Genomic DNA, 17,305 nt, shown 5'->3' with positions numbered 1-17,305 from the left:
AAAATAAACGCTCTGTTTGCTGAATGGACAGGATTTTGTGTTCTGAGTTTAGTAATACTTTACACCTACTGTGTTTTCAATCATTAAACAGGAGATTTATGAGTTTGCATGAGTTTAACACAGTTGCCAGTAGGGAGCATAACGACATCAGTGGCTGCCGTGACTCCAGACATGCTTGGAAAAACTATGGGACAACTGTTGTGTGGACATTTGCTTTGCATCCAGAGGGGCAAATATTGATTACCTGGGAACATTGTAAGTTTTGTAGTCGATGTACAAGATCAGGTCGACCACCTGATCTTGTACATCAGACCAGAAGCTGACAGAACAAGAAATGAGGTACAGCACTGTGGAAAAGGAGTATCATGCAATCCAGCGGGCGTCATTTCCCTTCGCTGTTACCTCCTGGGACGCTCATTCACGCTCTGCTCAGACCATGCCCTGCTACAATGGCTCCACCACATGACGGATGCCAATGCTCAGGTCACCTGGTGGTATCTGGCTTTGCAGCCATTTAAGTTCAAGGTGATCCCTAGGCTGGGGGTGCAGATGGTCGTGGCTGATTTTTTTTTTTTCCTCTCTCACTCACGGGGGTGTGTGTGGCGGGGGGTGGTGTTTGGCTCCACTGCAGCGGAGGGGTGGTGCAGCAGGCTTGAAGGGTAGTACCATGGAGGCTGAGGTCTAGGAGGAGGTAATCAGGCTGATGAACTCTTTTCCCTTTTTAGTGATGCCGGGAACCTGAGTGGGGAGAGTGGATTCAGCGGAAAACTGATCAGTCCTGGGAAAACGTCAGTGCCAATATATGAAACATTTTGTGCAAATTAAATAAACTCAAAGGAAACAGTTGCCGCCCGAACACTGTGTGGGGTCCAAATCATATTGTCCATCAAAGACTTCCTATTCACCAAGACTGAACGCGGTTTTCACAACATCAAGCCGTGGATCGACCAAAGACCTGAATGTCCTACTGAGTGAGAAAAAAGAGGATTTTCGGGTCTGGGAACAAAGACGAGTTGAAAAGGATACAGCATGAACTGAAACAAAGGCTGAGAAGGTGTAAAGATCATACATGCCAACCCTCCTGATTTTTCAGGGAGAATCCCGAATTTCAGTGCCCCTCCCGAAAATCTCCTGGAGCCACCATTCTCCGGAATTTCTCCTGATTTTCACCCGGACAACAAATTTGAAAAACCATATCCCAGATTGGCCCAGCCAGTTCCACTTTCCAACAATGGCTACTACTACTGCAGCTACTTAGTTTTAATATTACTCTTATTACTCTTTCTGGGTCGCAAAATAAACTTTTAACATATTTTCAGGCGAGAATGTAGCTGTGTAAACTTCAAATATCTGAGCCGGCGAGAACAGCAAACTCCCGGCACATCGTTTTCAAACCCCCGCAGTCTTTCGCTACTCAGGTTAAACATGATATATAAGTCACTTAAATAACTTATTAAACATGTTATTGTTTGGCTTTTTTCAGTGTTTTATTTGTTCGTGAGTAAATCGGTTCGGCTGAGATTAAAGAGATTAGATTAAATTTAACTTTATTAATCCCTCGGGTGGGTTCCTCCGGGGTTTTCACACAGCTGAATAAACGTCAAACAGAAAACTGATTAAACAGAAGTGTGAGATGGTCGAGAATCTACGCCAGCGTCCGGTTATATTTTAGATAGCAAGGAGCAGACGGCCGAGTTTCACTTTCCCGAGAGAGCTCGTGACGTCATTCTGAAGGCTAGACCCTCACAGTCACTCACTTGCGGCCTACCCAGCTTTTGGAGGACCCAGCCCACTTAGACCGCGAAGGCCCGGTCCGCCGGACAATAATAACTGTGACATTTAACTTATTTTATCCGCTAAATAACAAGCATGGTAAAGATGCATGCCAAAAAGAAGTTGGAGACACCACCCGAATAGCATTAAAGAAGTGTGGAGAGGAATGAAACTGATCACTGGCTTCAATCAAGAGATCAGCAGCGGGGAGGTAGCCTGGAGCCAATGAGCTGAATCTGTTTATCAGCAGGTTCATTACTGGACCTCCTGTTGCCCCTCCTCACACATTGCCAATCTTAACACCTCCTCAGCCACCAAACAATGCACCGCTACATGCTCCTTCCCCCATACATCCACACCCTCCTCACAAATTTCCCTTTTATAAATGACTGTGACGTGAGAGAACTGGAGCAACTACACCAAGGTAAAGCAGCAGGCCTTAATCGTGTCATTTCCAGCTTCCTGAAGTCCTGTGCTGCCCAGCTTTCTCACATCCTGCAGTATCTGAGTCTGCTGCAGGAAAAGGTACCAACACTACGGAAGACATCACATTTAGTGTCACAGAAAGCCGCCCCTTTTGACCTTAATGATTTCAGACCAGTTGCCTTGACGTCACATGTCATGAAGGTGCTGGAGAGACTGGTTCTTACTCGACCCTCTTCAGTTTGCTTACCAGTATCTTTTTGAGGGTGGATGATGCTGTTGCAGCGTGCTGACTCTCGGCTGTGGAGTGGTCTAAATGTCAGCAAAACAAAAGGAGATGGTGGTTGAAGACATCATGGGTGAAGAAAGAGTGGACAGCTACAGGTACTTGGGCATGCACCTGAATAATAGACTTGACTGGAGGATGAAGAGTGTTGCTGTGATGCTTTGTAAGGAAGCTCAGATCCTTTAATGTGTGCACCAACATGTTTCCAGCCTGTGGTAGAAAGTGCCATCTATTTTGCTGTTGTCTGCTGGGGGGGGGGCAGCATCAGTGCCAGAGATGCCAGCAGGATCAACAAAGTAATCTGCAGGGCTGGAAGCATCATTGGTCAGAATTTGTAGAAAACAGAGACAGAAAACATGTGCTCCATGTCTGTTTAGTGAGAAGAATAAGCGTTCAAAGCCTTTTTTGAGTAGCTTGATTGCACTATGTGGATGCATGAAAAATGACTTTTGCCATTCTGCAAGAATTTCTGGAGCCTTTTCCTCTAACCTATGTCTCAAAGAGTTGCTCTCGGGAAACAGTGGGTTATGGCCAAGCTTGTTTTAATATTTGAAATTACTGAGTCTCCAATAAGAAGAGTTCTCATCTGGTTCTGTCGGAGGTTTCTTCCTGTTAAAAGGGAGTTTTTCCTTCCCACTGTTGCCAAAGTGCTTGCTCATAGGGGGTCATATGATTGTTGGGTTTTTCTCTGTATGTATTATTGTAGGGTCTACCTTACAATATAAAGCACCTTGAGGCGACTGTTGTTGGGATTTGGCGCTGTATAAATAAAATTGAATTGAATTTGAATTCTCATCTGCCATTTGTGAAGACTGGAGGGCTCCAAGATGGTTGGCCTGGAGGTGGAGTACTGAGGACTTTCAGTGGCTGCTCGACGCGGCACCATCCCAGGATCTTAGCCAGAGGAGGACCGACAGCAGGCAGTTGTTGTGGCCAAGTCCAGCTGGCTCAGTGAGCACCTCAGTGTACAATGATTGCGTACGGCCCATTTGGAAAATCCTTTGCCTTGTATAGTGTGTGCTGGAGAGCTTTGTATTGCATAAATTGTAAGTTGGGGCTTTTAGTCATTTTGAAGGTGTTTAAACTTACAGTGGGTAAAATAAGTATATAAGGCTTATAAGGTGTTAGGTTTGTAACACTGACCACTTCAGGTGGAAAAGAAGGGAACAGCTTTTTAATCTGCGTTAAATGTTTAATGTTTCTGATGGAGAGCCATTCCCTCTGACTGTGTGGATATGTAGACCAGGGGTGTCCAACTCCAGTCCAGAGAGCTACTGTCCTGCAGCTTTTAGATGCATGCCTACTCCAACACAGGTGAATCAAATGGTTGGATTACCTCTTCATCAAGGCCTGATAACAAGCCATTCATTTGAATCAGGTGTGTTGGAACAAGGATGCGTCTAAAAGCTGCAGGGCAGTAGCTCTCTGGACTGGAGTTGGACACCCCTGATGGAAATAATAAAGTCCATTTGCACATACAGACAGCCACTGTGGTCAGCAGAGTGGAGTGTTGTTCAGTTCAGACAAGTGTTCCAGATGGGTTCCTGGAACAGACACAGTGGAGAGTCTGACATCTGGATGTTAAGATTGTAAAGTTCAGAAGGGAAGTCACCATGTTCTCAAAGATTCTGTGATTCCTGCTCCATGAAGGTTGGAGAAACTGGAACAGAGGGGTCTTGAGGAGTGGAGGAAGCCCCTAGGGCCTTTGTGGTAAACTGAGAAAGAACTCAGTAGGCAACCAGCTGTCATAAGTGTTTTAAGCTGATGCCCTTAAAGTTGAGGCTTATCAGAGATTCAGTATCTTGACTACATTTGACATGTACCTTTTGACTACAATAAAACTAACATGGTTAATAATTCAATTCAATTCAAAAACATTCAGTAACTACTACTTAAATGAGTACAACATTCACATTTTTCAGTTTAGCAGAACTCCGTATTGTTCACGTTTGTAATCTTTTTTTTTTTTAATTAAACAAAAGTCAAACATGGAGACATTTGGAGAACTCAACTATGTAACACAAAACTTGAACAGCTTAAATATTCTTCTTGAACTCTCTCATACTGTAGTATCTTTACCTTACAGCAGAGTCAAAGTCAAAGTCAAACGCCCACTCACATCCTGGGCCATCTGACCGCAGGAATTCACATGACAAGGTGGGGCCAGGTTTCACAATGAGTTCACCCGAAACCCTGGCTGATTAGGTACCACACCCGCTTTCACACCTTGGCGCATGTGATTAGAGGATCACCAGGGGGTCCTTTGTCCCTCTTTGGGGGGATACTCCCACTGGGTTTAAATCTGGGACTCTCGGCCATTTGACCTTAGAACTGAAGAAGCTTCTCGGATGAGAGGTGAAACGTCTTCAAGCAACTTAAAGAAGTCCAGACGCTTTTCTTTGCAAACTCCTTTGACTACGATGACCTGGATGACTGAGAACCTTCACAGACATACCTTACAGCAGAGGTTCCCAAAGTGTGGGGCCCGCCCCCTAGGGGGGCGCAGAGCCATTGCAGGGGGGCGCGGTATGAAAAGAAAAAAAAAAAAAGAGCGCTTGGACACTGTGGACAGGTTTTTGACGGGGCTCCCACACAAACGCAAAGCAGGACATGAAGCATCGCCAAATATGTTTCCAAACCAACTTCCTTCCAAGCCAAAGACTAGAAAATATGGTGAAGCATATCTTCCCTTTGGCTTCACCTGCACAAGTGCCGAGGTAGGTCTCCCCTGCAGAATTAGTTTCCCTGCGTCGGGAGCAGCGCTGGGCTCTCCAAATCACGGACAAACAGTATCCCACAGCTGTTTTTGTTTTTGAACCCATTTTGCACAGAGAGACATTTTTTGAAAAATGTATTGACAGCAATGTTGAATATTATTACACAGGAAAAAAAAAACAACGTAAAATAATCACAGCGTGACGCCTCTGCCTTTCTAAATGCAGGGACAGTAACTGCGTGTGTGTATGTAAGTGTGTAAAACCTGCAGATAGTCAGATTAACAGTATTTTGTCTCTATCTGCCATTCTGCAATTCATCTCATGTAAACAATAACGTGGCGCACAGCGTGACGTGAAAAGAGGCACATACCTTTGACATTGCGTGACGAACTCTGTAATCCTCGTCCACATGTAAACGCAAAAAAGGAGTTTTAAATAATCTCCGTTTTCGGTGAATCGCAACGCCGTTTACGTGTTGACGAAAGACCCAAACGCATAGAAACAGCTGCGTTTTCAAAAATACCCGTGTAGGTGTGGACGCAGCGTAAAAGAGTTAGTAGTATATTTTATTACTACCTGTAATTTATTGCCGTTTACTTGTATTTGCTTAATTGTTTACTATGTGTTTGTGCGGGAGGGCGAACATTTTTCTTGTAAAACAAAGGGGGGCCTGGCAAAAAAAGTTTGGGAACCACTGCCTTACAGTGTAAAGTACCTTCAGGTAACTGTTGTTGTGAATCGGCACTATAAAAAAAAAATGTAGCGAGATGAACTGATAAAACACGAACATGTAAACACCACATCCTCAAAGCGCCCAATGATTCCCCAACGTCTGAGAAAGATTTTCCAATTGTTGAAATCTTAGAACATCCACAATTGGTGATAAACCTCATCTCTATGATTTCTGCACCCCAAATATGGATGGATGGACGGATGGACGTGACAAAGACAAACGTGGTGAACACAATGTATTTGATAAATTCTTTGAAGTGATGGGTACATTAAGAGTTACATATTCATCTTAGACACTTTCTGTGGTTTATGCCATAAGTGAAAGATGACACAGAGCGCTGGGCAGTTTGTCTCTGGCACTAATCATCACCGCTGTGTCACATGTATCTTAGCAGCCCATTCTTTCATTTGAGGGAACCAGCGGATGAAATATTGAGCTGGAATTTCACCACAGCTCCAACACAGCTTCTGCTAAGGCAGGGTGTCTGACAAGCATAAATTATGTTAATAGAATTTAATAAAAAACACTTTACTCCAAAGGTTTCAGTACTTTGAACTGTCAAAATGATGTAGTACGCTACCTGCAGAGAATTCTAAAACTTAAGTTAGAACACTAAAATATTAAAACTAGAAATAGTGATCCTTTGTGAGAAATGACCTAATGAAAAGTGGAGAATGCACAAGTGTGTCTCCCAGGTGGAGTTTTCTGCTTTTATTAATTGGTCTTCCATTATGGTTCGGTATAATTAAGAAGACATGAAAGAGATTTGGGAATATTTTAATGAATGAATTGCTAGTATCATTTTTTTTTTTTTTTTTTTTTTTTTGTCAATCCCACTTTGTGCACAGAAACACACAATGCGCACTGTCCTCGTTATCTAAAAACACCAGAATTGTAATTAAGTTAAAAAAGGGGGCTTTTATGTTAACACTGATTGATTAGTAATGACGGCCTCTTGAAGAGTGGACTTATCAGAAAATTATTCTTTAAAAAAAAGGAAAAAATCAGTTTTGTCTGCAGCCTGCCACCCACACAATCTCCCGCCCCCGCCACTCTATTTAACACACAGATGGATGATTAAAACCGGTTGCTTGGCTGAAGTGTTCAATTCCATCATGCAAGAGCGGAAATCAATAATATTTAAATTACCTATGGTAATTACCTACAGTCCAATAACTGGGATCAGCACAAGCTTTTTGCTCTGTGCTGCCGTCGACTAAAACATATGAAGTGGATCATGTATGTCTGTGTTCACTAATGGTTACCCTCATTGTGCTGACGGACAGAAAAACCAGACCCCCAACGTCCACATTATTCTTTATTTAACCAGAATTCAATAAAACATTATTTTAAAAAATTATGTATAATTTTTATAATAATATTAATAATATCTATTATTTATTTATTTGTTGACTTTAGTCATAAATATTAAATTAATAATCCATCAAATTCTGTCAGGGATCTTCACATAGTTTGAAAATATGGCAGCAATTAAAAATATTAACTTAGTCAAGAGATTTTTACTTTAACTGTTTCCCACACAGAATGAACAGAATGGCTGACAGCTGAGGCGTGTTTGTTTTAAGTTAAATACTCATCAGTCATTTGTTAGTAAAAACGAAAGAAAAATACAATACGCACACACACACACACACACACACACACACACACACACACACACACACACACACACACACACACCGGGTAAAATGGCTACCATTGTCTGTTGTTTGGGTAAATATTATCTGGGAACACTGGGAATCATTTATTTCTAAGTGCTGCTCATGGCTGTGGCTGTGTGTTGTTTTAGTGTTAATATTTTGGGGCGTTTGTCAGGCTTTTTTTTTATTGTAAGTTTTCAACCTTTTAGGATTTCTGATGACGCCACAGAAAACAAAACTGGAATTAAACTGATGATGTAGGCACAGTCCCAGTTATGCTGCATTCATTGTGAGTAAGGCGTAGTGGGCGTGTCTGAGGCTGTTGGTTATAAACGTACCTGTTCTGTTCTGGTCTGAGGAATGGGACAGACCCTGGAGGAGCCAAAGGTCCTGAACAAATGAGCTCCCATGAAACAGGTTTGCTTACAGTAAAGGACACAATGTAGCAAGCAGCCACCCAAAGCAACCTTGATGATAATTTCACTGTTTCCAGTGCACACCTATGAAGCCAGTCACCTTCAAGTGTAGCGCTGAGGCGTTCATCATATGAGCAGCTGACACTCCTGAATAAGTCAGTCACATCACCTTCTAACAAAACATACGAATCTGAAGTCTCTGAAAATATAATAAGGAAATGAAATAAAAGGAGACTGTGGCCGCGCAGTTCAGGAAGTCTAATGAAGAAAACTGCTTGAGCTGAAGCACATTTATGAGCTACATCTGCTCCACATGACTTCTAACATGGAGCAGCTCAGTTGACTTTAAAATGCCTCCCTCTAGTGGAACACATGCCCAGCTTAAGAACCACAGCAGGTTCTGCTCTTTACATTTTACTTTGAATGTCTCCAGCAGCTCGTATTTGTTTATTTCTGTATACAATATGTTCTTGAATTAATGCAAGCTGTAGTACAATGAGGAGATTTTATGTTTTTATAATGAATGGTTTTAAAATCTCCTAAATTTGAACTTCACTACACATGGATTCATTCTGTGTGTTCATCAGTTAACAACAGTGAAGTCGAGACATTCAGCTCTAATTCTTAGGAATGCTTTAGGGCTTTACCACACTGGAGTCTGCTGTAGACTACTTTTGATTTTATCCTTTTATTTCACCTTTAAAAATGCTTTTCATGCTTTATTTGGTATCATTCTTTTCAGCACAACCTCACGTGTCTGAATTTAGTCATTTTTTCATTTTGACACACTGTGTTAACACAATTAATCTAAAATTACACACAAAAAAACATCAGCGTACAAAAAACTTTAGCAAATTATTTTCTAACATGAAAATCAAATAGAAATTGTAAATTTCAAAAACTTGTGCACAAATTTTGCAATGTTATATGGAACTCTTTACATAAATATACAAGCAATGCTTCAGGCTTTGGTATTATTTAAAACTATTTACAGAACAATTAGGTGTCACAGTAATATCCCACACTAATTATTTGTGCCACTCCAGCGAGGTGTATCACTCATCCTGTCAAATTCAAATTCAAATTCAATTTTTATTTGTCACATTCACAGTACGATGCAGTGAAATGCTTAGACAACTGCTCGTGACCTAAAATAAAAGACTATGAATAGGATAGGAAATAAATAAATATGAAAATTAAAATGAAGGGTAAATTTAACTAGGAAAGAATAAAATAAAATAAAATATAAAAATTAAAGTTAAAAATAAAATAACTGTACAACAAAATACACAATATAGAAAATATATAAGAATATATGAAGAAATATAGAACAATAAGAGCAGCTGTACGAGTAATAAATGGTAATGAAGAAATATAATGTCCAGGGTTGTGCAATCCACATATTTAAGTGTCTTGTGCAGTGCAAATATGCTTAAAAGTGATTTATTTAAGTGACTTGTGACAGAGTGATCTTGTTAATCAATAACAAGATGGCAAATGTAAACAAATGTCCAGTGTGTGTGTAAGAACCATATGTGTGGGTCAGTACTATGTGCTGGTGTGATTGAGAGACCGTATCGCCTGCGGGAAGAAGCTCCTCCTCAGTCGCTCTGTGTTGGTCTTCAGGAATCGCTTTCCTGACCTCAACAGAGAGAACAGTCCGTTGTTGGGATGGCTGAGGTCCTTCACGATCTTCCTGGCCTTGGTCCAGCACCGCCTGCTGTAGATTGAGTGCAGGTCAGTGGACGTTTACATAGCTTTGACTTTTTAATGAATGGAAATATGCTGCAAAATGTGACAGCTTGTAGAATAAAAAGTTTAAACTTCTCTTTCTGTTTTTGTCTTTTTTACAGTAACAGAAAAAACGTGTGACTGATATTTACATGAATATGAGAGCTGCAAACTTATAATTCACCTTTTCCTCATGTGATCATACAGTATGGTTGCAGGACAGCGGCGAGTGAGGTCGTCTCATTGGCTGACCAATTTTCAGAATCATCTTATAAGATAATCAAGCCTCATTCCTGCATTTCTACAGGATAGCAAAGAAAAGTAAAGCTTTGGACCTCGTGGACCATCAGCGGTCCAGGAAGATCGTCCCCCTCAAATTCCTGAGAGACGGGGGCTTCTCTCTGTTAATGTTAGTGTCTGAGTGCAGCAGTGTGAATCTAAAACGACGCTACAGTGCACGTCTGTGTGCAACAAGGACAAAACACAAATATGAGACAAACCAACTGTGCAGTATAAAACAACGAGACTTAAACACAACAAATACATTCCAACAGTTCTTTAGCATGACGGTGAGTTAGTTCCTATATTCTTCTTATAATGGTGTTATTATTGCCATTATTGTTATTGTTGGTGATGATGAGTTAAAGTTGTTTTAACTATTATTACCATCATTGCTATAACTCACTCCTTAATCCAGGACTGAGTGGGAAACACTCTCCCTGCACACTCACACTTGTTTTCTTACCAACTCCATCTCGTCTGTAGGTTTCCTGATCGATCCGCTTGAGTCTTTATGGTGTAAAACAGACAAAATTTCAGCTTCCTCTGTCTGTGTTGGTGCTGTGGTCCCTCCCCCTGCATTTCTGCACAGCACTGCTAGCAGCAGGGGCGGATCTAGAAGGGTGGCATGGGGTGGCAAGTGCCACCCTAAAATGATCCCTTGCTACCCCAAGTGCCACCCCAGTTTTGCATATGACAGTGTTGTTTATTAAAATAAGATAGCATTAACAGTTTGAGTGTAGTTACAGTCAACAGTGAATATAAATGCTAAAACTGAATATATTGGATAGTGTTCCCCCCCTCCACCATTAACAAATGGTTCAGCCCATAGCAGGACCGGCTTTTTTCGTGTTTTCAGCAGCAAGCGATGCTTATGATTGTGCAGGAGCACATTTTGAACAACACCATGGGAATTTCGGATTTTGCACAGGTGGTTGGATGTTACACTCTGGAAATGGAAGGAAGGTGAGTGTTATTAACCCTCCGTGGTCCACGGACACGCTGCACCTCCAAATCACATGACTATTTTAAGCTGACGTAGCAACAAGCTGCAGCCACGCTGAGTCTCTATTTCAGCCCACATTGAAAGTTCGGACTTCAAAGTTTTTTCATTTTAATTACAGGCCAGTAAATCCAGAGTTATGATAATATATATAAGTCACGCTTTTTTCTAAATACTGTCGTCACGTTTTTGTCTGTGTGTGTTTTAAGCGTTTTCTAAGAACAGCGCGAAAACAGTAAAGAAAGAAAAAAAAGCCACCTCTTTCCTATCGGTGGAAAAATGCACCATGTCGACCAATTTTTTTAAAAAAAAGTCAACATGTGGGATTTGGTTGTTTAGGAAGAGGGGAGAGTTTTGGGAGTGACGGTAACAGCAGCGAGACAGAGCGAGCGAGTGAGAGAGAGAGAGAGAGAGAGTTTTTAGATGTGGGAGATTTGTGACGTTTAGTGTGGAGTGTATACTTAGTGTGTTGTGCTGTCTTGTGTAGTTGTTCTGTTGTGTAGTCGTTTTGTTTTGTGTGTCAGTGAGGGCACTAATGAATGTCACTGAGGCACATTGCAGTGTAAACACTGTCACTAAGTAGAAAACCAGCGGAGTGATACACCTGCTGTTGTCAGGCCTGCAGGTTTGTCCCTGTGCTGCTCTCCTCTGTGTTTTGGTGGACAAACTTTTTTTTTTTTACTGGCACACATCATTTGTGGGGCATCTTATTGCAACACCTGATTGCTCTCTCATTTTAGTTTTAGTAATATTTTTAAATGGTTGTAGAAAATGAAAAAAACCGCAGGTGTATTGGCTGCATTTTTAGATAAATAGTTGTATATGTTTACAAAATGTACAATTTATATTTGCATTTCAAGTTATAAAAATTTACTCAACATGTCTGTTATTTTTTACAGTAAAAAAATACTACTAGGATTTTAAGTTCTTTGTGTGATTTCAGATCAGTGATACTAATGCAGTATGTCAGTGAAAAAAACAACTAAATTCAATTGAGCTGAAAAGAACGATACCAAACAAGGCAAGGGGGAAAAAATAAAATGAAACAATCTGAGGGTGAAATACAAACGTAAACTCAAAAGTAGTCAAAAATGTCCGGTTGTATTTCAGACCTCAGTGGGTTAATCCAACAAATCTTGAAAAATTAGGTTAAAGTTTTTGTTCATGACAGTGCAGATTACTGACATTTCGTGTAATTTAAGCTGTAACAATGTGATTGTTTTCTAACAAAAAACAGTGAAACTTAAGTTAGACTTGTGTTTGTAAATGAACCGCCCCATGTTGTGTAGCTTTCTGGATTTTATACTTATTGGGCTCCATATTTATTTATTATACAGGCTATACAGTACATAGGATCAAAACTCACATATTTTATGTAACTAAAGTATGTAATTATGTGGGCTACAGACAATAATTAAGTTAAAGACTATAACGTGTATACTTACTGCATTTGAATCATTTTAACCATATGTAACCACCTGCATATGTGTTTGGGGGGAAAAATGGCTTTGATTTTGCCACCCCATTTCATTTCTTTGCCACCCTCATGCCACCCTAAGAAAATTTCTCTAGATCCGCCCCTGGCTAGCAGCAGCAGCCTCCTGTGACTGGGAGGACTTGGTACTGGTTGTTACATGTCAGGCAAACTGACACTTTTTGTTCCATCTATTTTTACTGTCTTTTTCTGTCTTAGACTTTCAGTTCCACTTTTTTCCACTTCTTCCACACCAAACTGAGTTCTACAAAGTGTGTGAGCACACAGCCAAGGTAGGGGAGGGCCCGCTGCTTTGGGGCCATACAGTGTTGGTAATGATAACGAATGAAGGGGCCGGGGTCAGTGCTTGTAGGGCCGATAGGCAGAAGCCCTTCAATTGACCCATCGGCCCACCAAGCAAATGCCCAGTAGGCCAAATTACCAATCCAGCCATGAAGAGTCAAACAGGGAAAAGTGGATTATGAAACGTTAGGTCTCTCTTGTCTGGGCTAAAAATTCCTTCTCGTAAAAATCCAACATCACAGTGTTTCACTGAGAGCTTTGAACTGCCCCCATGTTTCAGAGGTGACTGCCAGTTTTCTGGGTTTTCTTTAGAGACTTTGATCATCTACAGCCTACGTCACATGTTTTCTGATTGGTTGAGGGTCACCTGTCTTTTATTTACTTTACTGGTGGTTCAGGTGGCAGCTCGGACCCTCAGTCATGCGTCCTCTCATCGGGCTGTGCTGAGAACATCCGTGTCTCTCCGGGATGGTCGACTCACACGGAGGGTGTCGAACTTTCACTCTGATTGTGAGTTTCTGTTTTTGGATTAAGTGTATGTGTGCGCACACACACACACTGTCAGAGTTAAAGTCATCATAACAAAGTAAAATCTTTGCCGATTTTTAGCATCATTTTACTAAATATGACCAAAGTAAAACTCTCTAAACTTCAGAATCATATTACCAATAAACCCCACTGATGCTTTTCCATTGGCAGTGTGTTTCACACTGCTTTGTTACATTGCATATTATTCTGTAACCCTATATTATAGAATATAGGGTTACAGAATAGTATTTAATCTATAATCCTTAAATAATGTATTTATTTATTACCTAACTGCAGTCCAAAACCCTGTGTTATGTCAAAAACCTGTATGAGTGACACCTGATGACATATCATACAATGTGATTACCAAAGCGTGTCAGTGCAGGAGCTTAGGCAGGGAAATGCTGCAACGAAAGCTGAGACTCTGCTTCGTGTTTCAGTTTCTTCATTGCGGCAGTGCATCTGCTGCTCGTCAAGCAAACAGAATATGTGGGTCCCAATTAGATCATCTTGGAGAGCGTACCTAATTTACTGACGATTAACAAGGATTTAAGGCGTGCGAGGTGAAACCTGCTATTTATAGGAAAGCTAACATATAAGATACCACAGCACTGCCTTATAATGGAGATGAAGTTTAATAACCTCAGTTCCTGGTGTTGGCTGCTCGTCTGTTCTCTACATCACTCCTACTTCCCTCACTGTCAGTCTCAATACTGACATCATTTCTCTGTCCAATCATCTTCTTGTCTGCCTCCTCTCTGCACGGTTTAAATCTGTGCTCTTCATCATTCTCCCTTTCAGACTCAGACCCTCCTCCTCCCCGTCTCCACCTCAGACAGAGCTCCACCCGAGCCTCATCTTCATCTTCACCACCACCAGCATCGAGACTCTGAGGGATCCTGTCCCAACATCATCAGTGCATTTTAATGCTTAGACAGACGTTGCAGGTGAAACAGCACTGACATGTCTTCCTCTGTGTCATTAAAGAAAGCAAACTGAATTTTACAATCCACCTGACGATGTTTCTCAGATATTTGAAACTCTGCATAATCACCAAACAGCCGATTCTATTGAAAGTCTCCAGGGTTTGGATCTCGTCGCGCGTCTCTTGGTGGCATTTTTATTTTTCATGTGGCCCCATTCTTCTGGAAAATGCTAATGAAGGAAATTTCCAGTGACAATGAAAGTATACTTCTTTTGTGTGCAAACTTCCCTGTGGGGAACACGAAGCTGCTCTAATTCTGTCATTGTCAGACTTTAACATAAGCACTTGTTCAGTTGCCTTTGTTGAACGATACAACGCGTAGCACGGTCTCAATTCTTCCACGTTAATTTAAAAACAAAAGCCTGACGTTGTATTCCTTGTAGAAACGTTTGGTGCTGCTTACGCGTCTCTCGCTGCATTCAGGCAGTAACGGCTTTCGTTTTTCCTTTTTTGCCTGCTCTCATCCACAGGAGGCCTTTACCTTCGTCACCGAGCCTCACAGCACAGTCTTCACCATCCCTTAACTAACAGGATACAGGTCCAGTCCGAAGAGTTCAGGTTCAGGATTAAAGAGTTTGCAGTTTTGCTGCAGCGAGGTCAAATGAATCAGGACTGTTAAAGGGTCTGTCCTCAGATAGAGATACAGCGACAGTCCAGATGCTTTCATATTTGCCAGCTTGTGTGTGAACAGAAAATGAAGTGTCAAGCTGAGCGATGTTCTCTGATGAAAGAATAAATACATGGAGAACATTATGTTCTGCCACTCTGAAATATTTACATAAAATATAACAACAGGGATTTGCGTGCCTGTAACCTTTATTCTAGATTGATGTGACTTTGATTTTTAGCTTGAGGCCACGTAACAAATGTACGCACCGCTCACACGGCAGGGATTTATGGAGACAGCCTACTATAGACGGAAAAGTTTCTCCGACTTTCTTTTCCTCGCTTCTCTTCTTCTTCCTCTGACACATAAATCTCGGGATAAATCTGGAGGAGAAATTTCACAAAGAAGAAGTTCTTTAATTTCATCAGCACTCCTGACTGACAAGTATCATTATGGATAAAATTATCTCGGTAATTATCCTGCCCAGAGGAGATTTATATCCCTTTGTGAGAGCTTAGAGGAGAAGCAGGAACGTCAGGACGTGGTCTGTGCAGCAGAGTAAGTGCTTTGTTAAAATCAGCCTTTTACTGTGCGAGAGGCTCGTTGGAGGACTTAGTGTGAGGTTCCTGCTCTGCACTGGTTATGCTAAACACAACTATTTGTTTTTGTGAGAGAAACTTGGTTATGAAATATCAGCGTTAGCATTAGCCTAATTTCTACTGTTAAACAGTATTGAGACTGTTCCACTTTTAAGGTGGAATTGGGTCTCATTTGACTTCACCCTGAAGTTTAGTTTTGTTGCTTTAAGCCCAGTCTGACAATGACCGACATCTGAATGTTTTCCTTCGACCGGGATTTATTCTTCTTTTCCTTGTTTGGGATTTCCTTGTCCTGTCGTTTTGATTTGTTAAAAACAAATAAATAAACACTGAGAATGTGTAGGACAAATCCCAGCTGCTTGGATTTTGACATTTTCATCTGTAAAAATGTTAAAAATGTATTTTTTAAAGACAAAACGCGTTCAAACTGTGTAGATTTCGGTTAATTACAACCTTTCTAATTAGTGGACACAACTACACAAACTCACATATTCATTCACTTTGTAACACTTCTTACAGCCACGATCCTGAGTTTTCAGTTTTGGACTTTGAATTTCTGTTTGATGTTCTGTGTTTGACAAACTTTGGGCAGCTTTGCAGTTTTTAATTTGGTTTAATTTTATGACTTTGCTTCGGTTGTGTTCTCGTTGGTGTTTGTTATTTCGAGTTTATCTTAAACTGATCGTGTGCTTTACTCCCTTTGTATTTATTCCCTTCGCCTGTCTTTCCTGTTCCTTATTTTGCTGGTCTTCATCCCGTGTGCGCTGTGTTTAGCTTTGTGAACTGTCACACTGGCGATTCTGTTTTGAGACAAACATGAGGCGACGTTGATGGAACCCTGAAACTGCAGATAAACATGAATTCCATAAAATTCTAATTCATGTCAGCAGTAATGATGTTACAGACACATCGGTCAGAGGTCACTAAAATTAATATTCAGTCATCGTGCAGCTTTCCCGAAACAGTATCGACTCTGTTGTTTTCTCTGGTCCCCTCCCCAGTTAGAACAGGAGTCACATGTTTAGTTGCATGCTGTCTCTAAATTGGCGGTCTGAGTGGTGTCCAACAATTACGTGGGCTTTATAGATAACTGGGAAACCTGGTCTTGCTGGGCGATACAGCATACATCCCAATTTGGACAGAGCTGCTCTTATTTAAAGAAATCTGGCCAAGTTGTAATAAACCCCCAAAATGTGACTATACAGAGTTTGGACCTGGATTTTCAGTCTTACACTCCTCTCTGCAGCTTCTCTCCTCTGTTTATACCCCAAAACTACATCCTCTTAGAGCGGGGTGGGCAAAAGATCAAAGATCTAAAACTGTGAAGTCAAAAATACAAGTCATAAACAGGAAAACAATAATTACAATAATTACACCAGTATTTCACTTGATTTTTGACACATAGCTAAAAAATACTGAATAGTTGTTTCACAAATGTAATCATTTAATCAACTTCATAAGATGTCTTTCAGCTCACGCTTCTCATTCAGTGAGAAAACTAGAGCGACCAGGTGACGCTGAATCCTCCCTTATGCTTCAATAGGTGGAGGCTGCTGGGGGATTCCCATGATGCATTGGGTGTTTCTTCTTCACTCACTATGTGTTAACAGACCTCTGTGCATTGAATCATATCTGTTATTAACCTCTGTCTCTCTTCCACAGCATGTCTTTATCCTGTCTTCCTTCTCTCACCCCAACCAATCACAGCAGATGGCCCCGCCCCTCCCTGAGCCTGGTTCTGCCGGAGGTTTCTTCCTGTTAAAAGGGAGTTTTTCCTTCCCACTGTC

The 17,305-nt window shown here is 41.1% G+C and overlaps 1 long non-coding RNA gene across 1 annotated transcript; it reads left to right on the top strand.

Moving 5' to 3' along the window:
- The first annotated feature begins 10,929 nt into the window (after positions 1-10,929).
- LOC109195045 (uncharacterized) lies at positions 10,930-17,179 on the top strand. Its single transcript, XR_002056719.2, has 4 exons — positions 10,930-10,985; positions 13,198-13,309; positions 14,129-14,274; positions 14,783-17,179. It is a non-coding gene; the product is annotated as an uncharacterized LOC109195045 (long non-coding RNA).
- Positions 17,180-17,305: the final 126 nt, after the last annotated feature.

This window comes from Oreochromis niloticus, linkage group LG17 (genome assembly GCF_001858045.2).
Source record: "Oreochromis niloticus isolate F11D_XX linkage group LG17, O_niloticus_UMD_NMBU, whole genome shotgun sequence".
NCBI classification, from domain to species: Eukaryota; Metazoa; Chordata; class Actinopteri; order Cichliformes; family Cichlidae; genus Oreochromis; species Oreochromis niloticus.
This window is presented reverse-complemented; position numbering and strand designations above follow the sequence as displayed.